The following is a 19571-nucleotide window of genomic DNA, read 5'->3' as shown; positions in this document are numbered from 1 at the left end:
GATTTCAATCTGATAAAGACGTTGTAGGAAAAAAAGGAGGAACCATAATTCTATCCAAAGATTCTTGTGCATTTCAGACCTTCATAGACAATATGAAGCTCGTGGATATTGCCATGAATAATGGGGCCTTTACTTGGAACAATAAAAGAGGAGGAGAGTCTCAAGTGGCATCCAAACTGGACAGGTTTATAATCTCAGAAGATCTTATGATCAAGGACAAGAACATAGTTGTGAGTGTTCTTCCCTTTGGAGGCTCGGATCACTGGCCAGTACAACTAGACATTCAGGGTATTGGCAAACACAACAGACCTTTTAGATGTGAAAATATCTGTCTCTCCCACCCAGACTTCTATAACAACATTGCTATCTGGTCAGCGGAGTTTGGAGATTCAAGGCACAAGAATGTTCTTTCTTCAAAAAAGGCCCAAACATATTAAACTCCAACTCAAGGAGTGGAACAAGAAGGGATATGGCAACATTTTTGAAGAGAAAGAAATTGTGGAAGGAAAATTGCAGAGACTCAACCAAACCCTGATTACTGAGGGTTTTGATAAGGAATGGAATGAACTGGCAACTAAATATCATCAAGATTGGGACAACTTATGTAAGCAAGAGGAAATTTTTTGGAGGTAGAAATCCAGAGTGCAATGGCTAAAAGAAGGAGATCGCAACACCGGATTCTTCCACAAAGCCACTATGGTGAACAGAGCTCACAATAGGATTTCTACTATTAAGGACAAGAAAGGTAACATGCTTAGCACGCATGAAGAAATAGAAGCAGAACTTGTTCAACACTTTCAGGACATTGCTTAGGAAACATGCACTAACAGAAATCAATCTATCAAGGAGATCACCAAGCATATACCTAAGCTAGTCTCCAAAGAAGACAATTTCAAACTCAACAGACTAGTGTCAGAAGAGGAGGTTCTTAAAGAGATGCAAAATGGCAAGGCACCAGGTCCGGATGGGTTCAATGTAGACTTCTTCAAAGCCTGGTGGAATTTAGTTAAACAGGACATTTTGAGCATGGTGGAGGATTCAAGGAGGGATAAAACTATCCTGAAGGTGCTTAACACCACCTTTATCGCCCTGATCCCTAAACAGGATGTAGCCCTAACTCCTGATAGGTTCAGACCCATTGCCTTGTGCAATGTTGTCTACAAAATTATCTCCAAAGTGGTGGCCAATAGACTCAAACCCCTTCTTCCTACCCTGGTGACAGTGGAACAGTCAGGATACATGGAAGGCAAACAAATCCTCGACAACATCATTCAAGCTCATAAGGTGGTTCACTCTTTGACTAACAATAAGAGAGCTGGTATGATCATGCAACTGGACATAGCCAAAGCCTATGACAAGCTAAACTGGACATATATCAAAAAAGTTCTTGCTACTTTTGGGTTTGATCATAACTGGATCAGATGGGTAATGGCCCTAGTCACTTCACCCAGCTTTTCAATTCTAGTTAATGGTTCACCCTCGGAGACTTTCACTCCTTCAGGAGGCTTAAGGCAGGGAGATCCACTCTCTCCTTTTCTTTTCATAATCATGATGGAAGGGCTGGGAAGGATGATCAGACAGGCCAAGGTAGTGGGTTCAGTCAAAGGTCTCCAACTATCTAAAGAGGGGCGTGCTCTAACACATCAACAATTTGTGGATGATACTATGCTTCAAGGGATTCCCATGGTCAAGGAAGCTCTTGCATACAAGCAAATCCTGAAAAAATTTGTCATGGCTTCAGCTTTGGAGGTAAATCTCTCTAAATCTAAATTTTTTTTCCTTAATACTCACATTGCTATTCAAAGAAATATTGCCAGAATTATGGGCTTCCAAAGGGAGATCCTCCCCTCGGAGTATTTAGGAGTTCCTCTCACAACCAAACCTTTACACAAGAGCATATGGGAACCAGTCATTAAAAAATTGCAACACAAGGTCAAGAAATGGACCTACATATCCCTAAATTTGGCTAGCAGGTTAGTGCTAACCAAAGCTATCCTGCAATCCATCCCTACCTTTATGTTATTTGTTCTACCAGCTCCTCAAAGTGTACTACATCATCTCAGATCCATCCAAAGAGACTTCCTCTGGGGCAAGGGGGGAGGAACATAAGAAGTGGGCCCTAGTAGCTTGGGATAAGATATCCAAACCTAAGAGATGTGGGGGGCTAGGCTTGGATGAGACTGACTTACTTCGCAACGTTCTAGGTGCCAAATTATGGTGGCGTTGGGTTAAAGAGCCAAAGACTCAATGGGCAACCATTTGGAGAGAAAAATATGCTAGCTCTTGGCATATCCATGATCTAATAATAATGTCAGGTCACAGAAAGGGCTCAGGTCATAGAAAGGGCTCGCACATTTGGAACAAAGCTTGGGATAACTGGGGTTTGGTCCAAGGAAACAGCTTATGGGAAATTAGAGAAGGAAATCTCAACATGTTCTGGGAGGACAAATGGAAAAAAGAACCTATACTATTAAATGAAGACGTAAGGGATCTCAAGGAATTCACGAATAGCAAGAGACCTTCTAAGGTGAAAGACTTTTGGGAGCAAACCAATAACAATGATAAATGGAGAATCTGGAGGAATTTTGACTTTAGGGATAACAGTACCCTGAAGGCTAAAGCAGAAACTCTTAAGGAAGAGTTAGATTAGAGGAGGATTCTCAAAGCTGAAGGCCACGATCAACTGAGATGGGGTAACAATAATGAGGGGGGTTTTAACCTCAAGGAAGCAAAGCTCATTCTCGTTGAGCTTAATTCTCAACCTCTAGACAAAACCTGGCTTAACCTTTGGGGACACCAGAGTTGGATGAAGATTAAACTTTTCATGTGGCTCGTTCAGCACAAGAAAATTCTAACCTGGGACAATATTAGGAAGAGGGGCATTCTGGGACCTTCCAGATGCTAGCTTTGTGAGAGGCATGAGGAAACCATGGAGCACCTTCTCAACAACTGTATGTTCTCCTCTAGTCTGTGGGACTCTTTTGCCTGTTTTTTCCATCAGACAGATAGGGACAAACATAGCATCTACAACACCCTAACCAACTGGAGAAAATATTTTTTAGACAATGAAGTTCTAGCCATAGCTTGGGCCCTCTTTCCAAGCTTCATTGTTTGGAATGTTTGGAAAGAGCGGAACAACTGAATCTTTAAAGGTAAAGAGAACTTCCCAAAGCATTTTGGAGCTGATCTTAAAACAGCTCAAGGAAACGGTTAGCACCATTGTGCGAAACCTCCCCAAGAACCAACCTTCGGCTACCGACCTGAGAATTCTCTGTGATCTAGGCCTACAAGGCATCTCTCCTCAGGGTCTGGATAGAAATCTAACCTCCTTGAGGGACGCACAAGATTTCTGGCATCCTCCTCCAAAGGGTTATCTGAAATACAACATAGATGGAGCTTCAATAGGCAACCTAGGTATAGCTGGTTATGGAGGGGTTCTCCGCGATGAGAATGGTATTGTCCTCTTCATATTCCACTATCATCTGGGACAGGCTACTAATAACTTGGCAGAATTGATGGCTATGGAGCAATGTTTAGAGTTCCTGAGTCAGGAAAACATGCAAAATGTGATAGTGGAAGCTGATTCTGAACTTATTATCAATTCAATCAAGAAAATCAGCGGAGGTTCTAAGCCAGAAAAAGTCTCAAAAAAATGGAGACTTATTCAGGGATTCCAATGGATTCAACACCACCTTCAAAGCCTCCGTACTGTTGGCTTTAAGCATGTTCGCAGGTTGGTGAACAAATTTGCAGATTTGCTTGCTAACCAGGGTGTTAGTAGCACAGAGATTAGAATGGCATCAAATTGGCATGAGCTTCCGCAGAGCAGGTTAAAGATGGTTGTACAGGAACAAACAGAAAATGATAAGTTGGAGTATAAAGACAGAGCCTGGAACCAGGGATCAAATTGACTCAACCTTTGCTTTCAACATTGGCTTGTGTCATCAGTTTCGTATAGGTGGTTTTGTGGCATGGCAGATACCTAATCTGGTCGCTCGCATCCCCAAGGTAATCTAGAGGAAGATCTCTATTTATAGTGGAGAACGATTTGCATCCCTCATCTATTCAGCGTTCCAACATCAGGCAAGGGAGATCCTTAAGTGCAGAGAGAAACCTGCTTCTTCCGGCGACCGATCCTTTAAAATTTTGGAGTCTCAACATGGTTTATAGCCCCCAGGCGGTTTTACGACTGATCGCACTGCTTTTTGTTGGGAAGCGGTTTTGTTCATTTGGCAGTGATGCCACTCACCCTCTGACATGTGGCAGTGAGAGGGGTCCAAAAACCACTCTTCCCCGCTCACTAAAGTCGTCCCTTCTTATCCCACACAATATCAACATCATCCGTTGGATTTAGTCAACGGTAATCTACAGCTGCATCAGTCGAGCATCTTGGGTTATACTTTGGTCTTTTTGACAGAGCGTTATCACCCTCGACTGTCAGTCTTAATGGGTTTTTGGACAGCTCAGATGAACAGAGCTTTTCCTAAAGTGAGGGTGTCAGTTTGTTCATGGGCTCTCTGGAAGCCAGGTGGCATTTTTGTTGATTTTCCGTGGGTTCGGGTTTCTTTGTAAAACCTTTTGGTTCTGTCTTGGGGGTCTTGTCCTTCTTTCTTGTAATTTGTACACTATTTTTTTGGTTTTTTGAAATAGAAGGATCCATACTTGCCTTAGCAAAAAAAAGACAGTTCATATTTCTATAGAAGATTCAGTGTCTCAAATTCAAAATTTGACAGATGAAAACTATGCTTCTCATTTTTTACCAAAATAGATACTTAATTGCAACAAATCAGAGCATAGCCTACAGTGTACACACAGCTCTTTAGTACCTGTCTTGCAAGAAAAATTGTAAAATACATCACAGGAGACCTTGCACATAGACACAATTTCAAAAAATATAAACAATCACCTAGAACAAGTGCAAGATAGTTTTTTCATGAACCAAAAAAATTTCAGTACTAGGATTCTGGAAACTCCTCCAACATAACAAATAATATAAAACAAGACAATAAATATAATTGTTAACTTATATTTTAGGAAATAATAAGGTTTGTAATTGAGTTTGAGTTAGGTTTGTAATATAATGCACCGACAAAATCCAAGAGCGAGTTTGAAGGGCGGGTTATGGTACAAGAGCCAACAATTTGGGCCAAGTGAGATCAGTTTCAGGATCAAAAGTTGAATGTAGGCCTCATGTAGATCAGACCCATACTCTCTAACTTTTATAGTAAGGTGAAATCACTGGTACAGAAAAGGCTAGTTTTATATTAGTACTTTTGGATTACATGATTTGATCTCATGTCAAGAAGTATGCAAAAGGTCTCAGACAATGGAAACATGATCTTAACAGTGTACTCTTGAGCATGCATCCAAAGTAATGTTTATTTAGGTAAATGGGGCAGGTTTAAGATGAAACTGGAAAGAATGTTGCTATGCAATACTTCATGCTAAAGCATTGTACAGAGACATGTCCACTCATTCATTTTACAATCCATACATATCATAAACATATAATGATCAAAATTTTTTATTGATCATTTGACCTAGAGACACAGTAGAAAGTAAAGCACTAGCTAAATGTCATAGAGGACACCTTGTATACAATACTTGCCTACCTTCAACACAAAGGTTCAACGCAACAAAGAAAAAATCCCTAATATAAACATGATGATCCTTTATTTTTGGTGTCTCCTTTTGCACTAATGGTGAAGCAAAACATCATCAACATCTAAAACCTAACTCAAGGTGGAAGAGAATAATACCTACTCTTGCTACTAGGTATTTGGCATCACCAAGCTCATGTTATACTACTTAGTCTCACTTTGTTAAACTACACAATGATTGTCAGGTTGGTGCCATATGATGAGAAGCCCCATATTGACATACCACACATTCCTAATAATTGTGTTAATATAAAGGCAAGATACCATCGTGAAATCCTTCTCAAACTTGGAAACAAACTTATCCAACTAAGTTTCTATAGATGTTACTACCTACTTTTGTTGTTGCTTCCACTTACCCTTCTTCTAATCTAGATTCTAGACATTGTAATGCATAATGACCATGCTTATGAGGAATGAAGCAGTTATTTTTACTCAAGTCCTTTCCTAACTATGAGGTTGACTCCTCACTGTTTTCCATTACCCTTGCTAGGTCCTTTACCTTTGCCCTTATTAGGTCATCTCTATGGATCTAATATTGTTTCACAATATAACCTTCCTATTTATGTTCTCACTCTACTAGAGGCCCACTAGGGCATAAAACATATCCTTTATTGTTTTCTTATCATATATAGAGGGATCAAATGATCCTTTACAATGCCCATGATCATCCACTTGGACTGAACTTTTGTCCTCGTCTACACTGCCAACCACTTCAGATCTATTGGTGAAGGCACGATATCCTAGATATCAATCTTTTAATAAGAGCATAACCCTTAGTTTCTATAACAAAAAAATGATGCACCATAAAGTCTATCCTCGAATCTGAAGCTAGCTAACACCATCTTTGAGATCCAATATGCAAACACATAGATCTAAAAATTAGTCCTTCAAACAAATATGTAAACCATCTAACTATTGGTCCATCATTTTGACAATTTCTTTACCACTATAAATGCTGGAGAATTTCAATTAGAACAAGGAGGTTTGTTGGGCAACAAGTCCCTTCCTTGAGTGAAAAACATATAAGGAAAGCATATGTTCAGCTGAACCTGGCTAAGCTTGATGACATTATGTATGCGGGTGATAGATGCAGCGTTTTAGGTTTCTGTTGTTTGGGTTTCATTTTGTGGTAGATTTTTACCCTCCACCTCGAGGAAGGCTTGTTATCTAAGAACATCATCCTAAACTCCTGCCTAGAAATAATGCAATTGAAGAATGAGTCATGGACAAGGATAACTCTCTTCTGGTCTAGGATCTTATCACTTTTCCATCTCTATGGATATGAAACAACAAGACTTGCAAATTGTGATATGCCCACATCCTCCACAACCAAAGTCCATAGAGGGATTGACCTTAAATATAAAACTCAAGGAAAATGAAATTCTGGTCCCTTCACAAGCTAGTTATCCAAAGAATTTTCACAGAGAAAGGGTATTTCAGTAGTCACTAGTAAGAGTTTCTAAATCTTATCAAAGCCATGGAAAATAATACTCAATATGTATTACTGAAAACATTTTCTAAGCTAGAATTAGTTATTTTTTCCTTAGGTATTAGTATTACAACAAAAAGAAATCAGTTAGGAACTTGACAATATCTTTCACTTCAAGAATGGATCTCTTTAAAAGGATTTAGGTTTATTCTTTTAGACTCCTTTTAGCTTTATCATGGGGAAAAAATGAAAAGGGAAAATGCTAAGAAATTCTTGTGCATATCATGATGTACAACTCCTAATCTGACTATGAACCCACATATTTTCCATTTTGACCTGACCAATATATTCACAGTTAAAGATAGGCAGCTGAACAAAACAAATAAAACAAAATGCATTTACTTAGATAAAAATAATAAAGGTAACTTAAACCATTTTAAGTAGCAACCAAACCCCTTAAACCCTATAGGCCTAGTAAGAAGCAAGTAGAGAAGCATTATAAACTCAAAATTTGATGTCTTTGCCTTTTATGTCCAAATAGAGATGTGGAAAGTGTGGATCATGTTTGCAGACAATATAGGCCACATCCATCAATAAAAAATTGCTAAAGACACACAAAAATCGTGGATGGGTAACTCAAGCATTGATTTCTTTGTTTTCTTTTGTTTTTAACGTCGAACCAAACCTTTGGTTTATCAGGCCATACAAAAAGGAAAGGGAGAGTTAGTCTGCTTCTAGATGCTCAACCCTGTGGTCTACCACTTCTGTTATGAATTTTCCTTGACAATTAGTATTTTTCTTGTTAAGACTAAAGAGGTGAAAATTTTTACAATATTTGGTAAAATAGTTTGACAGTTTAGTAGAGGACAAAAATTGCTTGCCACAACTGAGCCCTGGCCCTTGACAAGATAAGAGGTAAAGCTACCAACCATGCAATAAGACATGATACTTTGAGCTCTAGTGAGAGAGAGATCCAAACCGTACATGACTGATTATATGTGCCACAGTATGACCTTTTGCAATCATTTATGGGAAAGTGGGGCATTTGCACAGAAATGAAATTCACGATGAGGTTGGAAGAACAATCTACTGGTCTCTGAATGGACCAACTTTGCATAGCTTAAGAATTCCATCATACATTCACTCTTAGTCATCTTATTTATTACTCTGCATATAGAGCTGCTATGACCAAGTTGGATAGGTTCCTTCTTCCTTTTGATCTAGTGCTTGGAAAATATAATTTGAAGCATATGTAAGCAATTACATATGATTCTAAAAATATTCAAAGTCTGACCATACTTAAATTTTAAAAAAGAAAAGAGGCCCTACAAAGATTTCACTAATAAAATGCCTTAGTGAAAGAAAAAAATCAGATCTCTTAGATTTGGATGGCTTCCATGAAGAAAAGAGGCAGACATAAAACGTTTCCATGATACTTAATATTGAGAAAAAAAGTGGGACTAGGAAAGAGGCAGACATGAAACATTTCCAAAAATAAACTGATACTTAATATTGAGAAAATAATGAGACTCAAACTACAACCAGGATTTTCCTTACCATTTAGATAGTTTTTTTTAGTATGATACTTCAGATTCATCACATAACGTTTTCGTGTCTATGTTTCCAAATATAAAAAACTAGGACTCAAACTACACCCAGGATTTACCTTACCACCTAGATAGTTTTTTTTAATATTATACTCTGAATTCATCACATAATGTTTTTGAGTCTATGTTTCGAGCTAACAACTATAGCTCATCATCAAAACACTTGAACCACACTTGTTGGCTCTAAAACGTCAACTCAAAAACATTATGTGATGGATTCAGAAGTATCATGTAAAATTGTTCAGTATAAATATTATCTTCAACGTGTGAATAGTGATGGATTCATAATATTTACACGCGTGAATAAAATTGTCTTTCAAACAGGCTTTGCTCCGGCTCTCGTTTTGGGATGCGTTCTTGAACTCTCACTGAATGATCTGGAATAAGACCTACATGTATTTGTAATAAGTTTCGGGTTCACTTTTCTTAAATATACAATTCTTAATAAAATTTCAATGACTTTGATATTGTAACAGAGTTCTTAAAAAATTCCCTCACCACTTAGTTCAGTTTTTCTCAGTTGACCTCTTTAAACTAAAAATTTTATGAGTCCTTTTGTTCGTTGAAACTATTCAATTTCTTTTAATTTTTAGAATAAAATATTTTTTATTATTTTATTTTTTAATTACATAAAAAATTATAAAAATGTATAACTTTTGAAAAATGGAATATTATTATTATTATTATATCAAGTATAACTATTTAACAATCCCAATAATAAATACATCTTCTGTAAAGATCAAGTGGAAAGTAAGTATGTAGGCTATCTTAAACCAAAATTCCAAACATAGCTAAATCCTAAAGCTCATAAAATAAGCCCATTTTCCAGGTATTTTACTTCCCTCCCTACTTGGATGCGGAACTAGATTTTGCCAACAGATATTGTAACAATATTTTTATCATCCGATTTGCATGTTTCAGAAGAGTTCAATTTGCTTTGGAATCGTCAATATTTCAATCTTTCTTACATCACTCTGGGTTACTTCTTTAGTGAACATAAGTTTTGTCTATATTGCCACTATTGTAACATGCATTTTTGTTGCCTGTAGTATTCATTTTTCATACAAGAACTTGAAAATATTTCAAAAATAGATAAAAGCAAGAGGAAGGAGTAATAATGGTATATCGGGTATGTTTTCTTTGTAAAGGAACAAGTAAAAATAAAAGAATCGGCCCCGGTATGGCCAAGGATTAAGCCAATGGTTATATGAATGTATACGTATATATATATCGCAAAGCACATTGTGTATTGAAATCGCAAAAGAAACAAGTGATAAAGTGTTAAAGATCTGGACTTGAAATATATATATTATATTTAAAAGCCTGATGGGTCCGCGAAGCACCGAATGCATATATATGGGTTCTGCCGATTGCGATTTGCGATGACGGACCCGAAAAACTATATATTTTTATAGTTCCGGAAGGTCCACGAGGCGTACGAAGGGTGGATTTAAAATTACAAGTGAGATTTCGGGTGGAGTAAAAATGGTAAGAAGTTTTTAGTGGATCTCACCCGATTCCACTTATAGTTCGACACGTAGTAGCTGGGTGGAGAGAGAAAACCACTCATTTCGGGCGGGTATTCTCCGTGCTTATGTCCCACCCAAAATCTTTGTAGACTGTCTGATCCACTAAGCATAGATCTATGGTGGGGATCTAACGGGAAAGTTGTGCTGGTTTGGAGAAGACACCAGCCATTGATCTGCTGGCGGAAGATCAACAACGGTGATTTAAATATCGCATTACAAACGTTGAAGTGCTATATCGGTGGAAAAGGTATGCCTCGATAGTTGTGTGGAACCTGTGTTAAAAGTGGAAAAGCATGTTTTATGGAATATTTCTATTATAAAAGGTACATAATAGTAATAGCAAAAATATGAAAGATTTATGTGTAAGTCCAACATTACCATAGTTATGCGGCTTAAGGGTGCATAAAGTTAAGTTTTTTGGTGATCTATCATGTGAAAGGGCCGATTGCGATATGTGGTGGCCAGACCCGATAGTTTATATATGATGTGCTTTATAAGTCCAGCAGGTCCGCAATATCGCTAGGTTTGAGTTCAAGCACCAATTGAAAGCGCCGATTGCGATTTGCGACGGCGATTCAGACCTGATATTATATATGCCATGTTTTATACTTTGGGCAAGTCCGCCATATCATAGATTGTTAAGGTTTGGGTTAATACATCAATTGAAAGTGTCGATTGCGATTGCGATAGGTTTCGGACCCGATGAATTATTAAATACAGATTTATGTCTAATCGAGTTCGTAAGGGAGTTAGAAGACTGTTGAAAAGGCGTAGCCAATGGGTTTATGCAACAGATTTAATTATTTTTGAGTTCCGTAATAAACCAAAGGTTTGCGTTAATTTCGTTGTATAAAGGGAAGAATCTGTATTAGAGCCGAATTCGAAGAGGAAGGCAATTGGTGCTGTTTCTTTTGTATTTTGGCCAATCAAAACGCCTGATACATACGTAAGCCCATATTTATGCACGACTAACATAGTTTATCATGACTAAAATGGATTAATCATTATTTAAGCATATACAGAAGAACTCAGCGGCCAATCAACAGAGCAAGCCAATAGTTATCGTTATCTTCTAAATTCAGTTATTTTCCTATTATTTTATGTTCTTTGAGGTGTCTTTTACCCTCTGTGTAATATTTTCTAATAGGTTTTACTTCAAATAGTTAGGGAAATAGTTTAGTAGTTTGACAGTTTGAGAGATCAGCCACTGTTTCACAAATGTATAAAAGGGGAAAATTTACAAAGAAGGGGTTGGAATTTTGGAGAACCCGGAGACTAGGCCACTGTATTCCTGATATAACTATTGATTAATGAAAGAATTATAAGTTTCCATGAATTGTTGGGTATAATTTTGTCACCTTCTCTGTCATGTGTCATCTTATGTTTTCTTATTTCAAGTATAGTAATGAAGCTACAAATATTTATTTTCTTATGTAGATAAAGTTAAAATTTCTTAAAAGGGCACTCCTATACTTGAAGTTTTCACCTTCCTTTCTAAGTTATAGATAATAGTTTATGTGTAAGGCAGCATATTCTCTTTAACTTCTCTAAGGGTCACATATAGTAGTTTCTATGCAAAGCAGCATATTGTCTATGATTCAGTTCTCATTTTCATAATTCTTCTAAGTGACGGATAGTAGGTTTTGTGTTAAGCTACATTTTATCTTTAACTTCTCCTTCAAGCTTTCTTCATTCATCATTTATATCTAGAAACAAATGGCATTCTAAGATGTTCTAGTCATACATGTATTAAGGGCTAAATACCAAGTTTTCCAGGTCCTTCATTTGAGAATACAACAAACAATAAAGTGACAAATAAGTGAAAACAAGCAATAATCATTAATGTCTTAAGCACAATTTCTCCACAGCCAGGAAATTGATTTCTTAAGGTACAACATCCACCATGGTCATTACCATTATTGGACTGGTCCTGCCTTGCATTAGCACCTAATTAATCCCCTGAAGCCCTAAACCTACTCATATCCAGTATCTCCTCATTGCTCCTCGTTGCTATACATGTAAGTTTGGGATTTTGGTTAGCAACGAGGAGATACTAGATATGAGCAGGTTTAGTGCTTCAAGGGATCAATTAGGTGCTAATGCAAGGCAGCACTAGTCCAATAATGGTAATGACCATGGTGGTGATACAGAAAAAACTTTTGTTCACTAAAGAAGTAACCCAGAGTGATGTAAGCAAGATTGAAAGATTGACAATTCCAAAGCAAATTGAACTCTTCTGAAACATGCAAATCAAATGATAAAAATATTGTTACAATATCTGCTGGCAAAATCTAGTTCTGCATCCAAGGAGGAAGGGAAGGAAAATACCTGGAAAATGGGCTTATTTTATGAGCTTTAGGATTTAGCTGTGTTTGGCATTTTGGTTTAAGATAGCTTACATACTCTTTCCACTTGATCTTTATAGAAGATGTATTTATGATTGGGATTGTTAAATAACTATATTTGATATAATAATAATAATAATATTCTACCTTTCAAAAGTTATACATTTTTATAATTTCTTATGTAATTAAAAAATAAAATAATAAAAAATATTTTATTCTAAAAACTAAAAGAAATTGAATAGTTTCAACGAAAAAAAGACTCACAAAAATTTCAGTTTAAAGAGGTCAACTGAGAAAATCTGAACTAAGTGGCGAGGGAATTTTTTACGAACTCTGTTACACTATCAAAATTATGAGATTTTTATTAAGAATTGTATATTTAAGAAAAGAGAACCTGAAACTTATTACAAATACATGTACATCTTATTCCATATCATTGAGTGAGAGTTCAAGAATGAAACCTGAAACGAGATCCGAAGCAAATCCTATTTGAAAGGAAGCTTTATTCACGCGTGTAAATATTATCAATCCATCACTATTCATAATGTTGAAGATAAGCGTGTTTGAAAGGAATATTTATTCACGCGTGTAAATATTATGAATCCATCATTATTCATAATGCAGGACACTAGCATACTTCTTGACACAGTCAAGGCAAGAAGTCAAAAATTGGTAAAAACGATCAAGATGATAAATTCAAATAAGGTCAATCATCAATGAGAAGAGGGCTACGAGCAGGATTTTGTGCAGCTGGTAGAGAGGGCTCCCATCCATGGGACAAAGCCCTAATTACCTCAAGGAAAGAAGTCAAAAATTACCTCGGTAGCTCACTTGGAGCATCGAGAGGTCTAGTGTGGAATCTTGAAGAAGCTTGTGTGGTTTGTGCATTATGTATATTCTGTGCATCCCTTGAAGGTTCAATTTAGTGTTTCTATGCATATTTGTGTTGCTGGAATGTGTTTTCCTAAAGACTTGGTTTATATCATTGCATACTCAGTCAGATTACTTACAATGGAAAATTGAAATGTAAATATGCAATACATAGAAGATATGGTAGTAGTAGTGCCTAAGTCCCTTGAAATGAAAAAAAAATTAGATTTCGAATTAGTAGTTAGTTCAATCTTGAGTCCCAATAGTTGCAATTCCAACAACTAACTAACAACTATGCCTTAACATTAGTGCATAATAAATAGAAGGTTCTATCTAGGATTTCATTTCAATCTAATATTGATTCTCTCTCTATAATGACTATATAAGACTAGCTCTAATGTTGGAGTTTGGGGAATGGGTGCTAACACTTCATGTTGGGCGCTACACCTCACCTCCCTCCTGGCCACTCCTTCTGGCCAGCAGCATATGCAATTATCAATCATTTTCAAATCCCACAAAATAGAATCTTATTTCGTCTGGTGGGCAATGCCTTCCCCTACCCAAATAGACATATCTATCGGGAAAGCTAATTCAGCCTGCTAAGTAAATGGATTAGTGCCCTTATGAATATGAATGAGAGTCTAGTTCAAGCTCAATACACTTAGTTCAATCATGCCCTATTTCTTTACCACTATCAGATAGATTATTTACATTAGTTTTTATAATCGATGATCTTCACAACCCACAACTTGTATTCACAAGCTTGTACATAATAAAAGAAAGTTGCCTTGACAATATGGATAAGCTATATTAGGCAATCACACCATCTATTAGTATAAGCTAAGGATATGAGTGTTATAGGACTAACATGTCGTATATATATGTCAATTCTATTGGTTATTTTAGAATTAGATTTCCCTCCCTATAAGAATTCCACCAAAGAAAAGTACTCACAAAAATTCCAACTGGCTCTAAGCAATGAAACCTATCAATGATAATACCCCTTCACTTTAACATTGAATTAGAAGAAGTTTTCGTATTGTTTGGTGAATCACGGTTGTGTATATAGTAAACTGATAGCAGACCCATTGTCTATTAGTAGCCATAATGACACCTATCACGTCTTAGTATGGCATTACTAGATGGAGAATACTACGAGCCCATTGATTAGTCAAATCCCGACTCTGACCCGATCAAAACAAGTTGTGATTATACCAAAAGGGGGAATTAGATATAATTGTTGAATTATGTAATATACTTAGTGAAATAAATGAAGGCCTAACCTTATTATATATTTATCCCATTTGATTTGTTGAAAAAGAATACTAACACTAATTCTAGCTATAAGTTCCATTATTTGAAACTGAACAAGCACTTGAGAAGTGTGGTTCCTAGAAGAGCGATTCTTTATAGCTAGACGACCCTAAATGGGAGTGACAAGTGCCCTAAATGGCCGTATAATGAAAATGAATGCCTGGTTTCCTTCGGAGCCCCGACCCTTATTATTATGTATATCAAACACTATTGTCAAATGCTGAAATATATATAAGATGCCCAACCTTCCTTCCACCCACCATTCCTCCTCACTTCCTCTCTAATTGACCATTAGTTAGAAGGAAAGTACTTACCGACAGATGAGAAGGAAGGGAAAGAAGTCCTAAGTATTTATTGGGTGGGGGGTAGAACAGATTGAAGTGCACCATCACATGATATCTGAGAATCGACCCTACCCTCTTCCTTTATACGCCACCCTTTCACTCGTGAACTTACCATCTGGATAATAAGTGCTCTAGGTACTTGATCAGGCCACCTTCGCACTCTCAAATTTCCCATTCGTTTGCTAAGTGAAATGTTCAATGAAGCATCCATTCTCATCTCCAATGGGGGTAGGCCTAATAGGTCCTATGGTGCTTATCCTTCATAGGCCATGTTTCACTAGTGAATTTACCCGTTTATTGGGTCAATACCTTTAAGTGAACACGCCACCTTTTCTTATTGAATTTCACACTTCAAGGTCCGATCTTGCCCTTCATACCCTTCATAGGCCACTTTTGATTACTGAATTTACCCAAGTGATACAGCTAGTCTTGCTAGTATGGTTATATGGGAAACACCACCTTTCTTTAGGGAATTGACCATCTCTATAGGCTAGGTTCATTAGCACTCTCTATTATATCCCAACGCCACCTTATCACTATGGAATTTACACGAACCTCCCACAAGTTATAGTTGGGTAGATAAATTTCCTTCAATGGTTGTGTGCATGACTTCGAGCAAAAGATAGGCTGAACTTGATCGAAATTTCATTTCTCTTATTACTTTGAAACAAAATTGACAGAGGAACACATCCCCAGAATATTTTCAGAAAAATACACAGTGGTTGGATAGACTGAACTTGATCTAATTTTCCTTTTTTTTATTACTTCGAAACAAGATCGACAGAGGAACTCATCCCCTGAATATTTTCAAAAGAATACATAGTGGTTGGATAGGCATACGGTTTCATTTACCTTGTTTACTGGGTTGTTGTTGAAGTGGGTTAATCCCCCGACAGTAAGTTGGAGCGGGACAAAAAGGAGTGCCTCAGAGGTTTCACACCCCTTTGAAGAGACAAGGTTCACAACCATGGTGGCTCTGCATTCGGGCATTAAATTAGAAAGGGGTTCTGAACAATGTAAACTTTGAAACGGGAACTGATACTGTTACCTGTATTGTAGAGATAGCAAAAAAGTGAACCGATTTTGAAAAGGGGTGATGCGGAACACACATGTCTTTTTTAGAGTGTAGTTTTAGGCACTTTAATTTTTTTTATGTACATTACGTTTTAGAATGGTAGTGATTTTCATGCTGATTCAAAAAAGTGGTAATTCTGCATTAGGCCATTTTTTTAAAAGACCTATTTTTTGACCTTAAATTTTCTAATGTATGAAATGTAAATAATTATTTTCTAAATTTAATAATTTTTGAAGTGGTCTTCTTATTCATATTTTTCTGTTTTTATTTTAACTTTTTTTTTTTGTAGTGAGGTTTTTATTGTTTTGCATATTTAAAGAAGAAGGTCGATATTTTGAATTTTCGATATTCTACATATTTATACATCGTTAATTAATATTTCAATCCAAATGAAGTAATTGTCTCTAAAAAACAATAATTGCTAACAATTGACAAAAAAATAACCATTTTTAACGTAAATATAACTAAAAAACTACATGTTTTGATAATCTCTCGTAATTTTTTGCTGGAGATGACATGTCAAAATCGCAATTTTTATAGGAAAATTTTAACTAAAAATGGTTAAATAATAGTTCTTTTTATGAATTTCATGTAAAAAAATAATAATAATCACTCTTGTTTTTTAAAAATAATGATTAACATAAAAATGAATGCGAAAATCACATAATACAAATATTGAACACATAACAACTCTAATTGAGTGCTTATTCTTCTCATAAAATTTCAAAGTTAAAACATTACAAGTATAACTAATTAATGGTTTCCAAAAATGAGCTTGATTTCCAAGCATAACTTCAATTTAATAAACAATGTCACGTAATCCAAACTCTTCGTCCTCTGGAGTTTCATCATTGTCTACTTCCACAATATTTTCTGCTTCATTTTCCTCATTTTCCTCTAATGGATCTTTGATTTCTGTGAATCTCCCATTGTATGCCTTTCCAATAATTTTTTGTAATGGCGGTTGGGGTTCCTTTGCCTTTTTTGCCACACGTGATTCACTAAAGTCCCCTTTCTTCAACCCAATTTCTTTCATTGCATTTGGAAGAAATTGAAGAGCATTAATTCTTTGCTAAATAAAATTGCACTTTATTGGATCTTTTTCAATGGCAATGCAATTTCTTCCTTTTTGAAGGAAACATGCTAGTGTTGTGCCTAACTATCAAGCACAAAAGAAATAATGAAGTAAATTAGTACAATTACATATAAATTAATAAATAACATATCAAAATTCAATTCCATATAATAAAACTTACTTGAGCCAGAAAATAAATCCAAAACCCAATCTCCTTTATTTGACTGCCGCAAAGACATGGTTAAATCAAGCTCCTAAATAACATTGAGTTACATTGGTTAAGTGCTCAAATGGCTCGATCGAGTGCTTAAAAAGGGCTCAATCAAGCAATCATTTTTCCACCCAAACGTGCCATCCCTTGCCAAAAAGTGTAACTCGGCTCCATGCTTTCACCCTTATAGATTATGAATTTCTAACAATATATATCTTAATTATTATTATTATCCAATTTTAAGGTCATAGCCAAGCCACACACCAAATTGTTGTATGAGACCCCCTTGTTTGTGGGACAAGAGACTCATTTCCACACAATGATTTGATTATTATGTCTACGAAGGCATACAGACTATAACCCCTTCTGGTTTTTGAACCTGTGACCTCTTACTATGAAACACATGCTCTTAACCATTAGGCCTATTCATGCTCTAAGAAAGTGGATTTGATTAGCTAAAGATAGTAATCTATAAACTCACAATTATAACTCACGAACACAATATATAACACACATGTAACACACCTATAAGATTACAAATTATGATAATACGTTTGAGAATACAAGAATAACTATTTCCTTTTGTGCATCTCCAATGGGAATGTAATTATGAACTAGAACATTTATGCATGTTTTTTTTCCATTAAGACATTCATGCAAGTTAGTAAATTGGCGGCAACAAAAAAGTTGGATAAAGGACTTTGGTTAACTATTATGTAGTCAAAGAAATCATTTTTGGTTAAATCATGATCATTCATTATTTAAAATATAATCTTTAACTATATATAGATTCAACACTTAAAAAAATCCCTAAAACTTTTTAACTAAAAATTTAAAACCTTTTAACTAAAAACTCACAATTGAAATTTGTGATTTTAACAAATTCCTACCAACTTATAAATAAATTCAACCAACAAAATATACTTAAAAAACTCTAAACCATATAACACTAACACAACACATGAGATAACATGGATACAAGTTTCTGCAGTGATGTGACCAGCGGTGTGTACTATGTAACTGTCACTTGGAAGTTACAAACTTATAAACCATAAACCCAAATAAATTTATGAAGGTTTAACTACTCCAAAGAAATATCTGCGGGTCGAGTGGAGGTAAGTGCAATGAAGAAATTTTGACTAAATCGAATTAAATAAATATAAATTTACATTGAAGTAGTTTTAAAGAGTGATTTATTGTACTTAAATTTAAATTTAAATTTAGGTTGTTTAAACTAGTTTTTGATAATATGATTTACTATTATTCTAGATAATTGTGAAAAATTCAAAATCTTACTACATTCTAAACAAATTAAATTTGAAAAAAAAAATACTTTTTAGAAAATCACACTTAACAACTCAACTCAGAAAAAAAAATTAATATCACACCATAATTATTATTATAACTACTATGCGGTAGCGGCTAATAATTCCACTTCCCACGTCATTTTTACACTGTAAGATCTGTGGATGCTTCACCCGTTGGAACCTTCACAATCTTTTCCCAATATTCACCGTTTTTAATTGCAGTTTCACACTCTTCAAGGAAGCATTTTACAACACACTCAGCGTATAAATAGGCTTCTGCAACATTCTTAGGGAGTTCATTTGGATAGCTATCCAAAGTGTGATCTCTATTCAATTGAGCTTCCAGTTGCACCAATTAAATCTGAAAATCATGTAAAGACGTGTTCCGACAGCTCATCTAATCTTGCAGCACCAAATCCAAATACCCAAAAAATAAATAAATTACCTTATGACCTGGCACAATTCAATCATAAAACTTTTTCATTATTCTACAAATATAGACAATAAATAAATACCTGGGCAGTTTGTTCATGCGCTGTCACGAAGTTGTAAAATGCCTTCGAAAGTGCTGGCCCAAGCTTTTCTCTTTGTCAAAAACTCTGATTTCAAATTAAAGATTTTCTTAACAGTTGCAGGGATGGACGAGTGCTCAAATTCAGAGGAAGGATATGGGCCATTTGGTCCATGTACCACTGCAAAATTTATTACTCGAATTCATCAATAAATGAAAGCTTTCTTGATCATCGGATTATTATTATCATAGGTTGTTCTTTAAATATTCTTCGATTGCTGTCAAGCTACACAG

The sequence above is a fragment of the Pinus tabuliformis genome, chromosome 6, assembly GCF_031772625.1.
Source record: "Pinus tabuliformis cultivar Carrire ecotype Pingquan chromosome 6, CPIR1, whole genome shotgun sequence".
In the NCBI taxonomy this organism is placed as follows: domain Eukaryota; kingdom Viridiplantae; phylum Streptophyta; class Pinopsida; order Pinales; family Pinaceae; genus Pinus; species Pinus tabuliformis.
Note: the sequence above shows the minus strand (reverse complement) of the source record.